This window comes from Dasypus novemcinctus, chromosome Y, assembly GCF_030445035.2.
Source record: "Dasypus novemcinctus isolate mDasNov1 chromosome Y, mDasNov1.1.hap2, whole genome shotgun sequence".
In the NCBI taxonomy this organism is placed as follows: Eukaryota; Metazoa; Chordata; class Mammalia; order Cingulata; family Dasypodidae; genus Dasypus; species Dasypus novemcinctus.
Genome location: NC_092216.1, coordinates 1,582,656 through 1,605,338, shown reverse-complemented (window position 1 = coordinate 1,605,338; position 22,683 = coordinate 1,582,656). Strand labels below are relative to the sequence as shown.

The following is a 22,683-nucleotide window of genomic DNA, read 5'->3' as shown; positions in this document are numbered from 1 at the left end:
CCTCCCCACCTTCTGTGTGCCTCTGCCTCAAATCTCCTTCTGCCTTTCTCTTAAAAGGACACTTGCATTGGATTTAGGACCCACCCAGGTAATCCAGTACGAGACCCTTAACTTGATTTCCATCTACATATCAGGTCCTGACCTCAGGCTCTGGGTGGACAAATCATTAGGGAGCTACCCTTCAACCCACTACATCTACAGTGCAAGTTTGGTCCTCCCTGCAAGAAGCCAGGACTCCTGAGAAAGGGCAGGCTCCAGGGCTGGCGCAGGGGAGGTACCCAGTGTGCCCAGGGCACCCAGCCACCTGGAGGAGCAGAGGTCCCCACTGTGAAAACAGCTGGGCCGGGAGAGACAGGGGCCATCCAGAAGGGATTTCCATTTCTCCACCCTGAATTCCCGCCAGGGTTTGCAGGCAGCTCTGAATAGATCAGTGTCCTCCTAGAATCCAGACACTTCCGTTTCTCAGCTGGACACAGAGACGCCACCCTCCTTCACCTTTGATTTCCATTGTAGAGAAGCAACTCCATCAAGGGATGTTGATGTCACTGGGTTGGAGCCGTATGAATTTATGGGGTAGTAGTCACCCTTCACCAGGATGAAGCAAAGAATTCAAAGTACGCTGGATCTCCCCAAAGCCTTCTCTATCTACCCAAAGCCTCCTGGATCCACCCAGAGCCCAGGTGGATTCTGATGTTCAAGTCTGGTGGGTGTTCACAGCTGGCTGCACCTTCAGACCTAGTGAAAAGCTCTTAGGAAAGTACAGTTACCAGTGGGTTCACACTTCCTCTTGTGTGACAGTCATATGGCTGTGTGATGATTAATCTCATGTGTCAACTTGACCAGGTCATGGAGTCCAGATGTTTGGTCAAGAAAGCCCTGGCCTCATGGTTTCTGGGAGCATACTTTGTAGATGTATTTCAACCATGAGTCAGTGGATTGCATCTACTGCTGATTACATCTACCATCAACTGAAGAGATTGCCTTCAACAATCAAAGGCATCTCATCCAATCAGCCGAAGGCTTTAAAAGAAGCGATGGTTTCAGTAGCCAGAAGGAGCATTCCCACTTCTACTTCAGCCATCCGAGTTCTCCTGGAGTGTTCACCATCACCTTCATTGAGTTTCCAATGTGCAGCCTGACCTGTGGAATTCAGACTTGCCAATCGCCAAAGTTGCATGGAGACGGGGGTGGATTCCTGTAATAAATCTCTTACGTATGTGTATATGTATCTTCTGTTGACTCTGTTTCTTGGAGAACCCTAATACAATGACACGTTAAAATGTCACCAGTACCTACCCCATCCCTCAGAAGAGAGAACACATTCATTGGGAGGAAGGCAATCAAAAGCATCTCAAAACCCAAGAGAGTGTGAAATTGGACCCTGTGTGTTATGCTTCCTAATTCATCCCACCACTTTCACTTTTCCATCTGAAAAATGAGGCATTGGCCCCACACGCCCTTCGGTGGAATCCTCATCAGGAATCTTCTGAAGCTAGAGTGGAGGGAAATTGGTGATCAATGAGTGAAGTTGGTAATCAAGGCATAAAGTCCAGCACAGCTGGGACAGGGACACCAGCCCTGAGGCCGCCCCCTGGCTCACTGACCTTGCCTTCCTGCAGTCTTTGGATGTGCTGGGGGCTGTGGCCACTCCTGGCATTGACCAGGTGTCTCCCTACTTGGCCACATCAGCTTCCTGTTGGCTGCTCAGCAGCTCTGCAGCTTCTGTAGAAGGGGGTCTCCAGAGCATTCCCCTGCAACTTAAGTAGTCACAGACCTGAATTCATAGGATGCACTTATAATGATCACAAAACAAGAAAACCCACGACAGGCAAGGCAGTCCTGGAAGGAAGATGAGAGACAGGGCGGCAGGGGGTTTTAGGACCCCCTTCCCTGAGGGGGGCTCTTGGAAGCCTTTAAATCTGATGATAGCTACGGGATCTCTCTCCCCCCCCCCCCCCAAATGCACACCTTGTCCAGTCCCCACACTAAAATCAGGCAAGGCCAGCTTTTAAAAACTGAGGTGAAAAATCCACAAGATAAAAACTCCGCCCGCCCCTCTTGACATAGATGTGGAGTGGACGCAACCATTCTAAGGTCCACAGGATGGAGGAATAGAGTATGGATTAGAGTGGACTTACTGATATTCTATTCATGAACTCTTGTGATTAGTAATCGAAGAAAATGTGGCCTTGGTGTGGAGAAAGTGGCAATGGTGGCTGCTGGGGGTAGGGAGTGGGACAAAGAGATGAGATGTGGGGCAGTTTTGGGACTTGGAGTTGTCCTGGTGGTACTGCAGGGACAGATGCTGGACATTCCTCCCATGGCCCACTGGGTGGACTGTGGGAGAGTGTGGGCTACGGTGTGGACCATTGACCATGAGGTGCAGCGGTGCTCAGAGATGTATTCACCAAATGCAATGAATGTTTCATGATCATGGAGGAGGTTGTTGTTATGGGGGGAGGAATGTGGTGAGGGGGGTGGGGGGCATATGGGGACCTCATTTTTTTTAATGTAACATTAAAAAATAAAGACAAAAAAAAAAGACAGATCCCAAAAAATCAAAAAATTAAAAAATTGTAAAAATCCGCCCGTTGAACACGTACAATTCAGTGCATTTAGTATATTCACGAAATTGTGCAAATACCTCTATCCAGTCCGAAGACATTTGCATCAACCCGAAAGGACAGCCAGTACCCAAAGCACTCCCTCCCCACTTCCCTCCCCAGCCCCCAGCCCCTGGCACCCTCCAATCTGCTTCTGTCTTTATGGATTTGACCATGATGGACATTTACACAAATGGGCTCAGGTGACCCATGGCCCTTTGTATCTGACTTTTGTTTTGCAGCCATGTTGGAGCATCATCAGAACCTGGTTCCTTTCTGTGGCTGCATCATGCCCCATTGTTTAGAGGAACCTCATTGTGTTTATCCACTCATCTGGTGGCAGCCATTTGGGCTTTTTAAAAAACTTATTTTTATTTTTTTAATTTTTGTCTTTATTTTTTTAATGTTACACTTGAAAAATATGAGGTCCCCACATACCCCCACCCCCCTACCCCACTCCTCCCCCCATAGCAACGACCTCCTCCATCATCATGAGACATTCATTGCATTTGGTGAATACATCTCTGAGCACCGCTGCACCTCATGGTCAACGGTCCACACCATAGCCCACACTCTCCCACAGTCCACCCAGTGGGCCATGGGAGGACATACAATGTCCGGTAACTGTCCATGCAGCACCACCCAGGACAACTCCAACTCCCCAAAATGCCCCCACATCTCAACTCTTCCTCCCACTCCCTACCCCCAGCAGCCACCATGGCCACTTTCTCGACACCAATGCCACATTTTCTTCGATTACTAATCACAATAGTTCATGAATAGCATATCAGTAAGTCCACTCTCATCCATACTCTATTCCTCCATCCCATGGATGTCGGAATGGTTATGTCCACTCCACCTCTCTATCAAGAGGGGGCTTAGATTAGTTTGGGGCTTTTGAGAATAAGGTTGCTATGAACTTCCACGCACAGGTTTTTGTGGGAACACCTGTTTTCACTTCTCTTGGATGTGTATACCCAGGAGTGGAGCTGGCAGGTCAGCTCTGGCCAGGTTTCAGTATTTACATGTGGGAACTCAGGGCTGGCACTCCACCCTAGGAGGACAAGTCTGAGTCAATCGAGCTCTCAACCCTGTCCAAATGGCCCCACGATAAACTCAACGCAGACCCTGGAAGATGCTCAACACATGTTGTAAAGGACGCCAAGACCCATTTGGATGACATTGTTGGTTGAATTCCTCGAGTCTGGTGCTCAGGTGCCCATGATATCTGAATTCAGCACGCTCCCCTATGGGATCTCCACTATCTACACTGAACCACTCTCCTGCTCCTCACGTGGCCCCCTGGATCCAGAACACCCACCTCCCATGGCCCCTTCCCTACCCAGGCACAGCCATCGTCTTGCCCAAGTCCCAAGAACCTGCCTCTCCCGGTCTTGGCAACCCCCACCCATGTCCCCCTGGATTCTCTGCTTCTCCAGGCCCGTCCCCTTCCTGCGCTGGAGGGTTCCCTCCCTTTGGCAAACCTCAGCTTTGCTCTTCAAGGTCCTTCTCATGTTGAGCTGGCACCAACCTACTTAATGACCAGTGGCTCTCAAATGAGTGTGAGTGGGGAACGGGTTGACTAATGCAGTCAATTGTCCTTCACTGGAGGTGACGCTGCCCCGTCCCAGGGGACACTTGGGAATGCCTGGAGACATTTTTGGTTGTCACACCGGGAGGAGAGGAGGTGGCTGGCATCTGGTGGATGGAGACCAAGGATGCTGTTCAATATCCTACAGTGCCAGGTTGGTTCTCACCGCAAAGAATCATCCAGCCCCAAATGCTAAAGGTATGGAGATAGGAAACCCTCCTGTGTTGATGGAATGAGCCCTTCCAGGGTAGGGGTCAGTGCCAAGGTGGGAAAACCTCCTGTGTTGATAGAATGATGTGGGAAACAAAGGCATGCTATTTCCATGGTAGCAAGTTACTTTCGGACCACTGGGTCATGCTGTCCCTGGAGATGTATGTGCAGGTGGCTAATCTCTCTGGGAAACATAACATTCCAGCAGAACCCAGACTTGATATCTCAAGTAACCTGGGCAACAAGATTTATGAGTATACTTGTATCAATAACATAATAGAACATCTTGAGCTTCAGTTACTGTCTTATCCACTGTGCACTGTGTTTTCATTAATGAAGTTATGGGAATAGTTAGCTAGGGTAGTTGCTGGTTCTCACGGTTCCTTGGGGTATATAAAGAAGCCCCTGAGATTAATAAACTTGTCTGATGAGCTTGAGGCTTCAATGCTCTCAGATCCCCTGATCCCAATCTCTCTTTATCTTTCATTCCCGATACCCTTTGGGTCTGTGACTCTGACAGAATGAGCCCTTCCAGGGTAGGGGTCAGTGCCAAAGTGGGAAAACCTCCTGTGTTGAGAGAATGAACCCCTCAATGGTAGAGGCCAGTGCCCAAGTTGGAAAAAACCCCCTGTCCTGATAGAAAGCCCTTTAAGGGTCCAGGCCATGTCCATTCCATCCTTTCAGGTCTGTAATACCTGAATCTAATAGATGCTCCCTGAATAATTTTACAGATTTATTCTTTTTTTTTTTTAAAGATTTATTTTTATTTATTTAATTCCCCTCCCCTCCCCCGGTTGTCTGTTTTCTGTGTCTTTTTGCTGCGTCTTGTTTCTTTGTCCGCTTCTGTTGTCGTCAGCGGCACGGGAAGTGTGGGCGGCGCCATTCCTCGGCAGGCTGCTCCCTCCTTCACGCTGGGCAGCTCTCCTTATGGGGTGCACTCCTTGCGCGTGGGGCTCCCCTACACGGGGGACACCCCTGTGTGGCAGGGCACTCCTTGCGCGCATCAGCACTGCGCATGGGCCAGCTCCACACGGGTCAAGGAGGCCCGGGGTTTGAACAGCGGACCTCCCATGTGGTAGACGGACACTCTAACCACTGGGCCAAAGTCCGTTTCCCTGATTTATTCTTAATAGAGCTTAGAACACCATGTTGCTCCACAAAGACTTCTTCATGGAACACTGAAAAGACTTTCCCCTGTTGGCCTTCTGAACCAACCCAAAGCTCAACACAGGTCATGAAAGATACTCAACACATGTGGAAAAGGAGGCCATGTACTTTGCATGTTTCCCAAGGAATCAAGATGTAAATACTAAAGGAGCTTCTGAAGCAGGTTAGCCAAGGAAATGAGAAGATGAGCAACAATATGCGGACAGACCACATGGCTGCAAGACCTCGTGTTTAACCTTGAGGTCCCAGTTTCTCTTTCTGGGACATCTCCTTGGCCCCAGATACTCCAAACAGTCCTCTCCATTGGCCTGCACCATTGGTGGGGTAGCTGGGGTCCCTCCCTTTAGCATTAGCCATGGGTAGGATAATCAGTAATTTAATAAACCAGACTACTCTCTGCCCGGAGGAACTCACACCAAATCTCTTTGTGTATTTCCATCTTTCTCTTCCATTTCTCAGCAAGCTCTCTTCTTTCCCCCCATTTCTCCATACATTCTTTTTCCTGGCCTAATTAAACTGGTGTGTTCTTAAATTCTTTTATTGTGAATTTAATATGCAACATAGGCAAGAACCTGGAGGAATCCAACACTTGCCCCACCTTCACTTGCTGCAATCTCTGCTTATGATGATTACACAATCATATCAGCCACATCCCCTTATTTTATAGATGAGGGAGCAAAGGGAGTTACTCTTTCAAAACTCAAAGAATTTTGTGAGAAAAGTCAAAAGTTTCACAACTGGCCTTCTGTAAGCTGACCCTTTCTTGGTATATCTGAGCCGGGACTAATCCCTTTATCAAGAACTGTGTCTGGAAGTTACCCCAGCTCAACATACAGGGTTGTTTGACAACCTCAGACCTACTGAGTGACTCAAAGTCATCGTTGCACTCAACGACGCCTCCCCATAATGTGTTTTCTCCTTCGAATGTCCCTTTAACCCAAGAAAACAGGCCAATGGAAAGAAAATCCCGTATGCCTTATTCCCATCCAGTGGTTAGCAAAGTAGGCTGTTTTCAAGCTGAACTTGAATGTCTGGGATAAAATTAGGGGCTGTTCCTGATCCCCCAACTCGGACTCTGCTGGGCCATCAGGATGTCTGTGGGACTTCACGGGAAGCCCCAGCCTTCACACTTCTCTAGGTAGATAACTCTCCACTTGCCCATGTCTCTAGATAGTGACTGATGGGAAAAGCATGGCGGCTGCCTCCTGTGCTGTGCTACTGCTTCCTATCATTTATCAGGTGCTGCCAACACAACTACACTGTGCCTTTTACAGGAAATAAAATAAAAAAGAGAAATAACCGGAAATAGCAGCTCTGTACAGCAGGGGAAACAGCAGGAGAGGTTGAGGGGTGAAGAAGCTTCTTGTTTGTCTGGTTTTTGTTTATTATTTGTGTTGAAATAATGAAAACGCACTATTAATGATTGAAGTGATGAATGCACAATTATGTGATTATACCAAATACCATTGATTGTACACTTTGGAGGAACTCTATCGTTTTTTAATATGCACCAATAAAATCAATTTGGAAAAATAAAAATGAAAAAAGAGAATCTGCATCCTCCAGAAACTCACAAAGCATCTGGGAAGTCAGCTCGAGGGAGCCGGCTCGCTCTAAAATGGTCTTAGCCTCCTGGTGCTGTTCACGGAGAGGGTTCTTGTTCCATTGCAAAAAAGAATTCAAGGGAGAACTGGGCAGCAAGATGATTTATTGAACAGTGTGATAATACTGAACAATGGGTGTTAAAGGAAGGAAATGGGAACAAGCAGGTGGGACGTGTGCAGAGAGCACACAGGCAGGAGTGAGGAGCTAGCCGGAGGGGTTGCTAGTTGATATCTTATAAGTCCTTGGGTAAGGGGCCGGTTACTGGATGAGCTGACCCCTGTTTGCATAACCTTAGGCTTCTAGCTATGCTCCCAATGTCATCTGCCGTCTTTTGACAAAAGATGCCTACCTGGTCTTTCCACAGGTAGGGGTCTGAGACTCACCACCTGCCGCAGGCTTCTAGATAACTGCCCCAGCTCTCTAGACAGGGACTCTCCACCTGCCCAGGTCTCTAGACGGTGATTCTCCACCTGCCCCAGGTCTCTACTTAGATGACTCTCCACCTGCTCCAGGTCTCTAGATAGTGACTCTCCACCTGCTCCAGGTCCTTAGATAGTGACCCTCCACCTGTCCCAAGTCCCTAGATACAACTGTCCACCTGCCCCAGGTCCCTAGATAGTGACCCTCCACCTGCCCCAGGTCCCTAGATGGTGATTCTCCACCTGCCCCAGGTCTCTAGCTAGTGACTCTCCACCTGCCCAGGTCTCTCTAGATAGTGACCCTCCACCTGCCCCAGGTCCCTAGATACAACTGTCCACCTGCCCCAGGTCCCTAGATAGTGACCCTCCACCTGCCCCAGGTCCCTAGCTACAACTGTCCACTTGCTCAGGTCCCTAGATAGTGATCTTCCACCTGCCCCAGGTCCCTAGATACAACTGTCCACCTTCTCAGGTCCCTAGATAGTGACCCTCCACCTGCCCCAGGTCCCTAGATAGTGACCCTCCACCTGCCCCAGGTCCCTAGATACAACTGTCCACCTGCTCAGGTCCCTAGATAGTGACCCTCCATTTACTCCAGGCCTCTAAATAGTGACTTCCCACCTGCCCCAGGTCTCTAGATAGATGATTCTCCACCTACCTCAGGTCTCTGTAAATAGTGACTCCACACCTGCTCCAGGTCCCTAGATACAACTGTCTACCTGCCCCAGGTCTCTAGATGGTGACTCTCTACCTGCCCAGGTCTCTAGATAGTGGCTCTCTACCTGCCCCAGGTCTTAGGTAAGTGAATCTCTGCCTACTTCAGGTCCCTAGATGGTGATTCTCCACCTGCCCAGGTCCCTAGATAGATGACTCTCCATCTGCACCGGGTCTTAGATAAGTGGCTCTCCACCTGTTCCACAAGTCTAATAAGTGAAGAGAATTCTTCACCTCTCCATCTCTCTGTTCCCCTATTCTATTTAACAACTTTGAAGTCTTATGATCATAAGGCAACCCCCCAATATATATTAATGAAGAAATCAGCACAGAACTAACCTAAACCATCTCCTAAACCATCTTACTAGACAAAGCCAGATCTAGCTATAATTGGCCTGCCTGACATGCTCAGTAATCTGTGCATGCTCGGTTACTATATCATCTCTAACTTTGTCATCTCAGGCCACGATACTCATTAGCGTAAACCTACCTGTCTTTTGACGCTGTAATGACTGACATACTCAGTAATCTGTGCATGCTCGGTTACTGTATTCATTTCTAACTTTGTCATCTCAAGCCACCGTACTCATTAGCATAAACCTACCTGTCTTTTGATGCGGTAAAACTATCTGAATTACTGCCAACTACCCTCCTTGCTTTGCCACTTAGCAATAAACTCTTTCTCTCTTTGAAACCCCAGTGTCTCAGGAATTGGTCATCATATTGCTAGAACAGAAAAGTCCCCACCTTTGCCCCATAATAGAAGTAAACCAACGGGATGGAAGTGAAAGGAATTTTGCTATCACACTCGTGTAAATTAAAAAAGGAAAACAACAAAACAGAACATTGTCTGAAGGCTCCATGAAAGTGGAATGGCTCACAGCTACTAGAAAAAACAAATTAGAGAAGGGACACTTCCAAAAACATGTCATTTAATGAAAAAGACCAATTTTCAGACACAAATAGGAACATACGAAAGGCTGCTAGACCTGCTGCAGGTAGAGCTCATTTGCATAGACTGGGATGACACTTTTAAGTGGCCATAGTTTTAACTATGGACTTTATCATACTGAATAAATATGTAATCAAGTATTCAAATGCATCCGACTGTAGATGAAGACTACATCTGCCTCTCAATAAATGCAGGAAAGGGTTCTTTTCTCCATAACCATTCAAGGTGGAAGGCCAACAAAAAGCTGAATTCCTCCTTGAAACAGTATTAATCCTGATCCTAAACTAACAGCAAAGAACATACTAAACAAGGACAAGAGAAGGGTTGTGGCAGTTTGATATTATTAACATATTCAAAAGAGAGATACTGATTATGTTTGTAAACTGGTCTGTTCCTCTGGGCGCGATACGTCTTGATTGTCTTACTATCAGCTGGGGTGTCTTTGCTTAAATTATGTTAAGATTAGGGCTTTGATTCCACCATGTCATTAGGGCGACTCAGTTTCAGTCCCCGCCCCCTTTGTGGGTTGTATAAATGGATACTCAATCAAGAAGACACAGAAGGAGATACAGAGAAAAGATACACAAAGGAAGAGAGTTGGCTCCATAGACACAGCAGAGGCCGTGGGGAAGAGATGAGCCATTCGCCTAGTAGTTTACTGCCCCCCTTAGGAAGAGAACAGAGCAGCTGAGCCTGGAAAGAAACAAGCCTCGGGAAGAGAGATGAGCCTTGTCCCAGCCCACAGCTGAGATCAGAAGAAGCTGGGACCATGGAGCCCTAAGAGGTAGAGGAAGGCTGAACCCTCGCGGCCGTCGCCCGCCATCTTGCTTCCACATGTGGCAACAGACTTTGGTAAGGAAGAAACCTTGAGTTGGACTCTTTAGGGCCTGGTAACTGTAAGCTTCTACTCCAAATAAATAGCCTTTATAAAAGCCAGCAGATTTCTGGTATTCTGAATCTTCACCCTTCTGTCTGACGAATACAAGGGGGTATTTTCTACTGTGACTTCCAAAGACCAAGAGTGATTCTGCAAGACACAAGATCTAGGAAATACTGCACCCGCCTTACTTGGAGCTTACATGCCTGACAAACTCTGCACCTAAGACATCGGATACGCTTTGTTTAACGCCCGATAGTAGTTTTAGTTGCTTGCAATTCCTTTGCTATTCAGTTGCTTTGATTTTTTTCTCTCCCTTCTGGGAAGAGAAGCCATGAAATGTTTTAAACATTTGCATTTCAGAAAGCACCATCTGTCTGTAAAATTTGCTCTGTGTTTTTTGTTTGAATTTTTTTAAGAGATACCAGAGATTAAACCAGAGACACTCAGCCAGTGAGTGACATCCACTCCCCTGATTTCCTCCGTTTTGAGTACATGATGTGCTGGAGAACTTCTTGTGTGCATGCATTTGGTGACCCTTTGCAAGGTTCTGTTGACTGAAAAGGAATCCTAACATGCTGCAATGGAAAACATGTACATATGCGCAAAGATGTAGTCTACAGGTAGGTACTTTGGAAATATTTGTCCAATTAGCAGAAAGCCAACATACCGAACTGGTGGACTTAGCAGGTCATGTCTTCTTAAATGTGCTCTAAGAAGACGAAAAAGATGGAAAGAAGTTTGGGAAGATCCTACCGCCTCACCATCACAAAGAGAAGGGACACTTCTGGGCATTTCTCCCAAAGAAGTGAAAACCTATGTCCACACCCAAACTGAACACAAACTTCCGTAGCAGCTTCATTCATAACAGCCCCAAATATCCCTCAACGGATGACTGCTTAAAGAAACCATGGAACACCCGTACAAGAACTGCAACTGTGCAGGAAAAGGGAAGAAGCCACTTAGAGAGCAACAGCTTGGACGAATCACCGGGAAAGCAGGATGAATGAAGAAAGGCAATCCCAAAACATGGTCTACTGTATGGTACCATTTCTACAGCTAACACTTTTGAAACGACAGCATTTTAAGATGGAAAACAGATTAGAGCTTGCCAAGGCTTGGAGAGATACGGGGATCGACAGGAGCAACTCAATGCGAATCACTCTAAAAAGGCAGCATGAGGGGAGGAGATGAGGCCCACCTCCCACAGGGGAGGCCCTGGGTTTGGTTCCCGGTGCCCCCTAAAGAGGATAAGCAGATAATGAGTGGACACAAGAAGCAGAGACAATGAGTGGACACAACGAGCAGAGACAATGAGCAGACACAACAAACAGATAACAAGCACATAGAGGGAGCCATATTGAGAGTGGGGGGAGAAAGCACAAGGGGAAGCAGATGTAGCTCAGTGATTGAGCGCCTGCTTCCCATGTACGAGGTCCTGAGTTTGATCCCCAGTACCTCCTAAAAACAAACAAGCAAACAAATGGGAAAAACAACTCTCACTGGGGAGGGGAATTAGCTCAGTGGTTGAGCACCTGCTCCCAGTACAAGGTCCTGGGTTCAATCCCCAGTACCTCCTAAGAAAAAAAAAATAAAGGCGGCATGAGGGATGCTAGTGGTTATCAGAAAATACCCAATATCTTGATGTGGTGGTGCAAACTCAGAACTGTAGGTGTTACAAAAATGCATAGACTAAACAAACGCGCACACACACCTGTACAAGTAAAACTGGGTATGTCCCGATAACATGGGTGGGTTGTAGCGATATCAATCTTGGTTGTGATTTTATAGTCCAGTTTTGCAAAAATGTCAGTCCTGGGGGAAACTGGGAGTTGGGGACGGAGGATGTTCAAATCTTTATTTCCGTGCTTCTGGCTGCGAAGCCATTTGTAACTGGGACTTTGAAGAAGTTATTATTAGCTAAGGCTCAACCGTGACTAGGATATTTGAAGAGCCTTTGTAGGTGAGGCCACTCTGAAGGAGGGTGGGTCTCATCCATAGGTCCAGATGAGTCTAAACAAAGGAAACTGGACGTGGAGGGAGAAGGCAGAAATCCACAGAAGCTGGAGAATGAAGCAGATTGCCTTGTGTTGGAGGCAGATGCGCAAACCCAAAACCCCGAGGATTGCGCCAAACCAGCTCCCAAACGCCACAATCTTGGGGAGAACGCACAGGCAGCTGAACGCTTCACGTGCGACTTCTAGCCTCCAAATGCGGGCACAATAAATTCCGTGTTCTTTACACCAAGCCAGTGTGTGGGGCTTGTCACTGCATCTGTGGAAGACAAAGACTGCATTCAATATGTTTGGTTATGATATTATCCTACCATTTAGCAAAATGTCATCCAGGATTTGGTTCCCAGTGCCCCCTAAAGAGAATACACAGATAATGAGCAGACACAACAAGCAGAGGCAATGAGCAGACTCAAGGAGCAAAGACAATGAGCAGACACAACAAGCAGAGCCAATGAGCAGACTTAAGGAGCAAAGACAATGAGCAGACACAACAAGCAGTTAACAAGCATGTAGAAGGAGCCATATCAGGGGTGGGGGAAAATGGAATTAAACGTACCCAGGATGCCTCTGTATTATTTCTGACTATGGTTTTCTCAAGAAGAGAGAGCAAAGGAAGGAAGCCAAGTTCACAGGTGCATTCTTGCCAAATAAAACAGGGGTCTTGGCAAGGAAAAGTCTTCAAGACGTGCATTGGAACTGACGCTTTAGGCAGTGTCCTGACTGTACCCACGTGCCAAGGAAGCAGCTAGCAATGATGGGAGGAGGTTTTATAGGCTCTGGAGCTTCATCTTGAGGAAGGAAAAAGCTTGGCGGTGAGGAGGGTTTCACGTCTACCAAGTGCGACACCAGAAAACAAAACAAAACTCTGGGCTATGGGAAGGAAATATTGCAACCTTAATTGCTACCGATTTTCTCTCTGCCTTTTAAAAGTTAATGTTTTGGAGTACGTTTGTGCTAATCCTATAGGACATGCATATAATTTATCAACGAATAAATGCACGTTCCGTGGCAGCTGCTGATGTTCCCTTTCAAATGAGAAGCTTGGGAAGTTTGGAAATCAGTAGAATAGAGAACAAAGAACAGGGTCCTTTGGGGGAGGGTCTGGTGAACAAATAGGAGAGAAGGCAGGGAGCTGGAGGCCTCTAGAGCATGATGTCTGGGGAGGAAAACATATAATCCTGCTTCTTCCTTTGTTCCCTGCCCAGGCAGCTCGTAAGTGATGCTGGATGGTCCAGAAAACTAAGAGTTATTTTTCCCCCTGGCTTCTGTGAATTTGCCTGGGCTGTCACCAAGGCGACCATCTCCTGCCTCAGTTGTCCTTCTGGGGTCCCTCCTAGAGACAGAGGAGCTCGCTGTAAGGGCAGGGGAGTGTGTGTGCACGTGACAGCGTGTGCGTGTGCAATGGTAGGGGAATCAAACCGTTGCACTCCTCCTGTGTGACTTGCCGATCCGCTCCCATTCTCATGGAACCCCCGTGCTCCTCTTGTACATTAAATAAACGCTTTAACGAGTTAACAGCCTTAATATTTAGTCCGCCGTAGAAAAGGACTTTTTTCCTCCGTTGTTCTTTTCATGGTTTCTATACGTTGCCTGCATTGACTTTTATCTTTCTATAGTCCAGCCTCTAAAATTTAGTCGTCTGTTGCTTCAAAGCTGAGAAAGTTAGTGTGCCTCAAATTGGAACCCTAACCTCATTTCAGCAAGTTGTTCTTTCTTTTCTAAACCCACTAGATTCTGAAAATTAGATATTAAATGCACACACAGCCTTCACCCGCATTCAACTGTCTTAACATTTTAACCTGTTGTGATATAATTCACATAGCATACTTTCACCCATCTGGAGTGCAAAATTCTGTGGTTTGTTAGTATATTCACAGATGTATGAACCATCTCCACAGTTATTTTTTATTTATATATATATTTTTAAGATTTATTCTTTATTTATTTCTCTCCCTTCCCTCCCCCCCTCCCCAGGTGTCTGCTCTCTGTGTCCATTTGCTCCACAGTCCATTTTAGAGCATTTTCTTCCCATCCAGAAGAAACCCTGTGCTCTTTAGCCCTCATAGCCCACTGTCAACAGTCTGCCTACACGCATCCCTCCAAACCACAGTCTCCTTCTGTCTCTGTGGATTTTCTGGGCATTTCATTTAAATGGAACCAAACAACATGTGACTTCTTGGAACTGGCTGCTTTCATTTAGCATAATGTTTCCCAGGTTCATTCAAGCTATAATATGCATCAGGATCCATTTCTTTTTTATGGCAGAGTAATATTCCATTGCATGGACAGACCACGTTATTTCAGTTTTATTTATTTATTTATTTTAAAGAAACTTTACAATGCATAAATGTTACATAAAAAATATAGGGCATTCCCCTATGCCCCACTCCCTCCCCCTCCCACACTTTCCCACGTTCACAACATCCTTCATTACTGTGTTACATTTGTTACAATTGACGAACACATTCTAAAATATATTTTAAAATATATATTTTAATATTTTACAAATATTTTTAAAAGATATTTTTTTATTTATTTATTTTTAAAGATTTATTTATTTATTTAATCCCCCCCCCCCCCCCGCCCTGGTTGTCTGTTCTCTGTGTTTATTTGCTGCGTCTTGTTTCTTTGTCCGCTTCTGTTGTTGTCAGTGGCATGGGAAGTGTGGGTGGCGCCATTCCTGGGCAGGCTGCACTTTCTTTCACGCTGGGCGGCTCTCCTTACGGGTGCACTCCTTGCACATGGGGCTCCCCTATGCGGGGGACACCCCTGCGTGGAACGGCAGTCCTTGCACACATCAGCACTGCGCATGGGCCAGCTCCACACGGGTCAAGGAGGCCCGGGGTTTGAACCGCGGATCTCCCATGTGGTAGATGGACGCCCTAACCACTGGGCCAAGTCCTCTTCCCTTATGTATATTTTAAAGAGATATTTAAATTATGTAAATGTTACATAAAAATATAGGGCATTCCCCTATGCCCCACTCCCTCCTCCTTCCACACTTTCTGACATTAACACCCTTCATTAGTGTTTTACATTTGTTACAATTGATGAACACATTTTAAAATATATTTTTAATATTTTATGTATATTTTATTTTTAAAAAAATATTTATTTATTATTATTTTTTTTTAATTACATTAAAAAAAATATGAGGTCCCATTCAACCCCACCGCCCCCGCCCCCCACTCCCCCCACAGCAACACTCTCTCCCATCATCGTGATACATCCATTGCACCTGGTAAGTTCATCTCTGAGCATCACTGCACCCCATAGTCAATGGTCCACATCATAGCCCAGACTCTCTCACGTTCCATCCAGTGAGCCCTGGGGGGATCTACAGTGTCCCGTAATTGTCCGTGAAGCACCACCCAGGACAACTCCAAGTCCCGAAAACGCCTCCACATCTCATCTCTTCCTCCCGTTCCCCACACCCAGCAGCCCCCATGGCTACCGTTCCCACACCCATTCCACATTTTCTCTGTGGACATTGGATTGGTTGTGTCCATTGCACACCTATGTCAAGTGAGGGCTTAGATTCCACATGGGTACTGGATGCAATCCTCCCGCTTCCAGTTGTAGGCACTCTAGGCTCCATGTTGTGGTGGTTGACCTTCTTCAACTCCATGTTAGCTGAGTGGAGTAAGTCCAATAAGTCAAAGTGTAGGAGCTGAAGTTATGTATATTTTAAAAATATATTTAGAGTACATAAATGTTACATAAAAATATAGGGGATTCCCATATGCCCTGCTCCCCGCACCTCCCACATTTCTCCACATTAACAACATTCTTCATTAGTGTGGGACATTCATTACAATTGACAAACACTGTAATTCCTGCTTAGTGGCACTTAGTGGCATTGCCACTAAGCAGGGATTACAGTGCACATTGGAGTTTACACTCTCTCCCGCACAATTTTGTAGGTTATGGCAAGCTATGTAATGGCCCGTATCTGTCACTGGAATGTCATGCAGGACAATTCCAATGTCCTAAAAATGCCCCCATATTTCATCTGTTTTTCCCTCTCCCTGATCTCTGAATCTCCAGTTCAATGATATAATTTCTTCCATTGCTGGAATCACACTAAATCTATAGTAGAATACCAGTAAGTCTACTTTAGTCCATAGTTCGTTCCCCAATCCTTAGGATTTGGGGATGGTGAAGCCCACTCCACCTCTAACTGAGAGAGGACTTCAATCCCATGGAGCACATGGATGGGACTCTCTTGCTCGCAATCGTAGACTCTTTTGGTTCCTTGGGATAGTTGTTGTCCATCATCATTTCCTTGTTAGTTGTCCTGGGTTAGCCCAATGAACTAGAGAGTAGGTGTTGCAACTCTGTTGAGATTCAGGGTCTAACTGGCACATGGACAGCCCAGAGATTTTAGTCTCTTGGATGTACACTTATCAACTCTAGTACTAATTCTAGATTCAAATAGAAGGGCCAGAAGAGCCATGTTTAAGGAAACCACAACTGAGTCCAACTCTGTCACATAGGGAAGCATAAATTCCAAAGTAGGGCCCACTGGTAGGGCATAAAACACCCTCAGGAGCCCTGCTATTTGAGGTGGTATTTACTTTGGCAGTTAATGAGATCCTGCTGAGACATGCATAAGCGTAACCTCTGGAATGAACTTCCAACTCACTTTGAAGCCTCTTAGCCATATAAACTCATTTGTCTTTACCTTTTCCCCTTTCTGGTCAAGGTCTTTTTCCAGTTGCATTGCTAGTTGGTGCTTGGTAGTAATAATCCCTGGGTGCCCAGGAGGCTCATCCCTGGGAGTCATGTCCCACACTGGTTGGAAGGTAATACATTTATATGCGGAGTTGACAGACCACATTTTGTTTATGCATTTTTCTGTTGATGGACATTGGGATTGTTTCACCTTTTGACTATTGTGAATAATGGTATGATATACATGTATACATCTTTGTGTGGACACATGTTTGTATGTTTCTTGGACATATACCTAGCAGTGGGATTGCTGGAGGATGAGGTAACTCTGGTTAACACTTTCAGGAACCATAACATTTTTTCCAAAGAAGCGGCACCATTTTGAATTCCATCCAGTCATGGATGAGGGTTCCAATTTCTCCACATCTTCACCGACACTTGTTATTATCTGTCTTTGTTATTAAGCCATCCTGGTAGCTGTGAGATGGTATCTCACTGTGGTTTTGTTTTGTTTCCACTAATGGTCATTGAGGCTGAGAATCTTTTCATGTGCCTGTTGTACATGCTTTTAAATTTAATACACATGCTTTTCATGTGCCTATTGGATGTGTTTTTAAACTTAATGCACATGCATTCATAAAGAACGAATAACTCTGCCATTGTGTTGTATGCTCAGTGTTCATGTTTTCAAACTTTTCTGTGTTGATACATGAAGACTCAGCTCTTCATTTGCCCTTCTGTGAGGTACTCCATTGTGTAGACACATCACAGTTTATTTTTTCATGCTTTAGTTGGTGGGCATGTTCCACTCTTTCACTGTTACACACACTGACACACACACAATTGAATTTCCACTCTCCCTGGTCCAGAATCTTATCGTCTCTCACAACAGCTTCCTAATGAGTCTCCATAACCCCAGGTTACCCATAGCAACATGCTGTTTCTTTCTTTTATTGTGAAACATTACACACATAAAAAATGCATGCATTGGGAAGCAGATGTGGCTCAAGGTACTGGGTGCCTGACTACCATGTGGGAGGTCCCAGGTTCGGTTCCCAGTGTCTCCAAAAGAAGACAAGCAAGACAGCAAGTTGACGTGATGGACTGGCATGGCAAGCTGATGCAGCAAGCTGTCGCAACAAGGAGGCACAATGAGAAAACACAATGAGAGATACAGCAAGCAGGGGGCAGAGGTGGCTTGGGTGACTGGGCACCTTCCTCCCACATGGGAGGTTCTGTGTTCAGTTCCTGGTGCCTCCTCAAAAAAAAAAAAAAAAAAAGGAAGATGGGCAGACACAGAGAGCATACAGCAAGTACGAACATGAAGAGGGGAGATAAAAATAATAAAATTAAATCTTTTTAAAAATGCATACATCACGTTTGTTTTGTAAGTTCACAACTTTTACTATACACATATTGTTTATGTTGGTTCATGCATGAATATGTACTTCAATAAATTGTTTTTAAAATGAAAAAAAATATATGTGTCACACACACACAGTTTAAAAATACTTAAAAAGAGCATAGAAACTTCTGGCAATCATGCAATTTAAGAAACAAAATACTGCCAATACCCAGGCACACAGACCCTAATCTGCTTCTCTACCGTGACTGCTTTCCTCCCCTATGGAGTAAAAACCATCTGACCTTTGGGATAATTCTTTTACTGCTTTTCTTCATAGTTTTACCCACTATGAATGCACCCTAAGCAGCCCAGTTTATACCTGTTTTTGTAATGTAAATAAAGAGAAGCACAATGCGTTTTCTTCTTTTGCCTCTTGTTTCTTTCAATAAGATATTTGGGAATGTCATCCAATTGCAATAGCCACACTTATTTTTATTGCTGCATTTTTGTTAGGAAATCTCTATTTTCTTATCCACTCAACTACTGGTGGACAATGGAGGTTTCCAGTTTCTTGAACAGGGCTGCTATGAATATGTGTCCTAATTCACAAGCAAGAATTTCTCCGGGAGTGCAATTTGCACACTTTGAATGCACCTGTTAGGTATGATGGTTGAGTTTACATGTAAACTCGGCCAGGTCGTGGTGTCCTGTTGTTTGGTCATGCAAGCACTGGCTTGGATGTTACTGTGAGGCTATTTCATGGACTGAAATCATAAATAAGTTGGTTGTATCTACAGCTGATTGTACCTACAATCAACTGAGGAGATTGTCTCCAACAATAAGAGAAGTCTCACTCAGTCAGTTCAAGTCTTTAAAAGGAGAAGTGATGACCTCAGCAGTCAGAAGGGAGAATCTTCATTTCTTCTTCAGCCAACCAACTTCCATCCAAAACCTTCATCAGTGTTCCCAGCTTGCAAGCTGCCCTCTGGAATTTGGAATGGCTCATCCCCACAGTCGTTGAGACGATTCTTACAAAAATCTCATAATATTTACTTAATATATTTCCTGTCATCCTGTTCCTGTAGAGAAACCTGACAAATACACTGGACAATGCCATGTTGTTTACCAAAGTATTTCCACCAATGGGAACTCCAACATCCTCACATTTGCATCACAGAAGTGGGTATTATTAGTCTTGCTTTTTTACTGAACTCCAGGGTGTGTAACATCTACTCAATTGTGTTTTCAATTCATGCTTGCCTGCAGGTAAGTATGTTTTCATACATGCATTGCCCATTTGGATGATCTCCTTTGTGAAGTGCCTGCTTAAGGCTCTGCTCTTTTTTCTCCAACCATTTCCTCAACCATCTCTGAATGTTCTTTCTTTAATTTTAATTTTTAGGAGGTACTGGGGATCAAATCTGGGACCTTGTACATGGGATGCAAGCACTCAACCACTTAGCTATACCCACTCCACTCTGAGTGTTCTTTTTATATTCTGGATCTGACTCCCTGCTTCTCTTTTCACTCTCTCTATAGTGTCACTGAACGAGTAGACATTCTCCATTTTAATATCATGAAACGTATGCTGAGGATTGTTTAAAAACGCCTTCTCTTTCTCCTGTATCATCTCCTACAAACTTATTTAGTGTTAATTTACACAGTTAGCTTTATATTCATCTGGTCATGATATTTGTTGACCATGTAAAATGGTTCTGATTACATTTTTCCCACACACACGCTATATTAGTCAGCCAAAGGGGTGCTGATGCAAAGTACCAGACTATTGTTGGCTTTTATAAAGGGTATTTATTTGGGGAAGAAGCTTACAGTCACAAGGCCCTAAAGAGTCCAACTCAGGGTACTTCCTCACCCAAAGTTGTTGGCCATGTGTTGAAACAAAATGGCGGGCAATGGCGGCGAGGGTTCCGCCTCCCTCTTCCTCTTAAAGCTCTTTGGGTCCAGCATCTTCTGATCTCAGCTGTAGGCTGGCATAGGGCTCGTCTCTCTTCCCAGGGATCATTTCTTTCCCAGCTCAGCAGTTCTGTTCTCTTCACCAGGTTGGCAGTAAACGACCAGGTGAATGGCTCATCGCCCTTCCCGGGGCCTCTGCCGTGTCTATGGTTCTGTCTCTCTTCCTCTCTCTTCTCTGTGTATCTACCTCTGTGTTCTTAGTTGAGGGTCCGTTTATATCACCCACCAAAGGGGGCAGGGACCCAACCCTAAAGATGTGGTCGAATCAAAGCCTTGATCTTGATTCAATCAAGTAAAGCTAGAGCCTTTGAATTTAACACAGTCAAAGGGCATCACGCTCAGAGAAACAGACCAATTTATGAATGTATTCAATATATCTTTTTGGAATTCATAAATAATATCAAACTGCCACATACACCCAATTTGCCCCAACAGCATCCTTGGAAAGGCTCACCCCTGGCCCTTTCCCATCGGCGGTGCCTCTTTCATCCCAAACCCAGTGTCCACCCTCTGGTCTGCGGGGATTTCTGCTCTCTTGAGGTGGCCTCTCTGTCATTCCCAGTGCCAAGACCACACTCTCATAGGACTAGTTCCCTAATCGTTGGTGACAGGGGAGCTGATGTAGCAGCTCAGTAGTTGAGCGCCTGCTTCCCATGTCCAAGGCCCTGGGTTCAATTCCCGCAACTCCCTGAAAAAAATAAAAAAGTTGGTACTTGCAAATTTGCAAATGAAACAAACAAAAAAAAAATAGTTGGTGACAGCTGGCAGGCTGTCTCTCCGTCCTGGCCCGTGGCACGCCCATATGTTTAGAATCACTTCCTTAAGCCTCTCACACGTGCACCCCCACAAACGCCCCCCACAAACCGTTCCCACACATGGGGGAGCATCCCCCATCAACGCCCGACACAGGAAACTCCCGCTCACCTCCCATGCAGGAAGGAGCTACCCCTTCTCCTCACTTGCAGGGGCTTCTCCACTCCCGCCCCCACAACTCAATTGCGGGACCCCCCCCCAACAACTCGCCCATGCTGTGCCTGCAGGGAGCCCCTATTTTTGCACCCACAGTCACTTCAAACCATCTCTGCACCCACCGGGGTCTCCCCCAAACACCACTCACGAGGAGCCCCCAACATTGCAACCTCACTGTACCCCAGATTTCAGAGTATCCTCCCCCACATGCAGGCACCCCAACTCTACGCCCCCAGGTTGTCCCCCAACTCCATCTGCAATGAGTCCCCTACACAGAGCTGACCCCACGGCACCCCAATCCCCAGACTCTCCTCCCCTACACCCCACATTCAGGCACCCCAACACGACGCCCCCCACTGTACCCCAAACCCCACGAGGTCCTCCTCTCCCCCACCTGCAGAACCCACATCTCTGCATCCCATCACCACAACCCCGCACGCCCCAGAACCTTCCCTATCCCCCCATCTGCGGAGACCCTCACCCCACCAGCGACCCTCCTCCACTGCCCCTCACTCCGCGGAGCCCACCCCCCCAAACCGTGCCCACGCAAACCCCCATCACTGTGCCCAATCGCACCCCTCCCCGGGGGATCAACTCCCCACTCCAAGGGTCCTCCACACACCCCGCCCACGGGAACCCCCCATCAATCACTGCACCCCTCCACCCTACAGGGACCACCCCCCACCGCACCCAAGGACAACCCCCATCCGCTTTGTGCCTGCCCCCGCCCCCTGACCCCAGGCAGGAACTTGTGCCCTGGGGCAGGGAGGAAGGGGGCGGGGTTTCGCCCAGGGTGGGGCGGGACGGGGGCGGGGCCTTTACCCCGCCCAGAGGGAGGGGCGGTGCCTCAACGGGCGTGGCGATGGGATGTGCAGTGGGCGGGGCGAGGCCTTCAGCCCGGAAAGAGGGTAGTAAGGGGCGGGGCGATGGGATGTGCAATGGGCGGGACGAGGGGTGGGCGGGGCCTTCAGCCCCGAAGGCGGGCCGCATGCGGCTGGGCGAGGGGCAGGCGAGATCTTCAGCCCGTCAATCAAGCTGTAAGGGGCGGGGCGAGGGGCGGGCGAGGCCTTCAGCCCCGAAGGCGGGCCTCATGCGGCTGGGCGAGGGGCAGGCGAGATCTTCATCCCGTCAATCAAGCTGTAAGGGGCGGGGCGAGGGGCGGGGCGAGGGGCGGGCGAGGCCGTCTGCCCGGAAAGCGGGCAGTAAGGGGCGGGGCGAGGGCGGGCAATAGGATGTGCAATGGGCGGGGCGAGGGGCGGACTAGGCCTTCAGCCCCGAAGGCGGGCCGCATGGGGCGGGGCGATGGGCGGGGCGAGGGCGGGGCGACTGGTTGACGAGGCCTTCAGCCGGTTAAACGGGCCGCATGGGGCGTGGCGGGGGCGTGGCGATGAGCTGTGCAATGGGAGGGGCAAGGAGTGGGCGCGGCCTTCAACCCGTCAATCGGGCGGCAAGGGGCGGGCCGAGGGGCGGGGCGAGGGGCGGGCGACGCCCTCAGCCCGTCAATCGGGCGGCAAGAGGCTGGGCGAGGGGCGGGACGAGGGGCGGGCGAGGCTTTCAGCTCCGAAGGC

The 22,683-nt window shown here is 47.2% G+C and overlaps 1 protein-coding gene across 1 annotated transcript in view; it reads right to left on the bottom strand.

The window, feature by feature from the left end:
* LOC101416025 (granulocyte-macrophage colony-stimulating factor receptor subunit alpha) overlaps positions 1 to 22,683 on the bottom strand; it is a 579,672-nt gene that overhangs the window by 295,005 nt on the left and 261,984 nt on the right. The gene's annotated exons all lie outside the window — the stretch shown is intronic.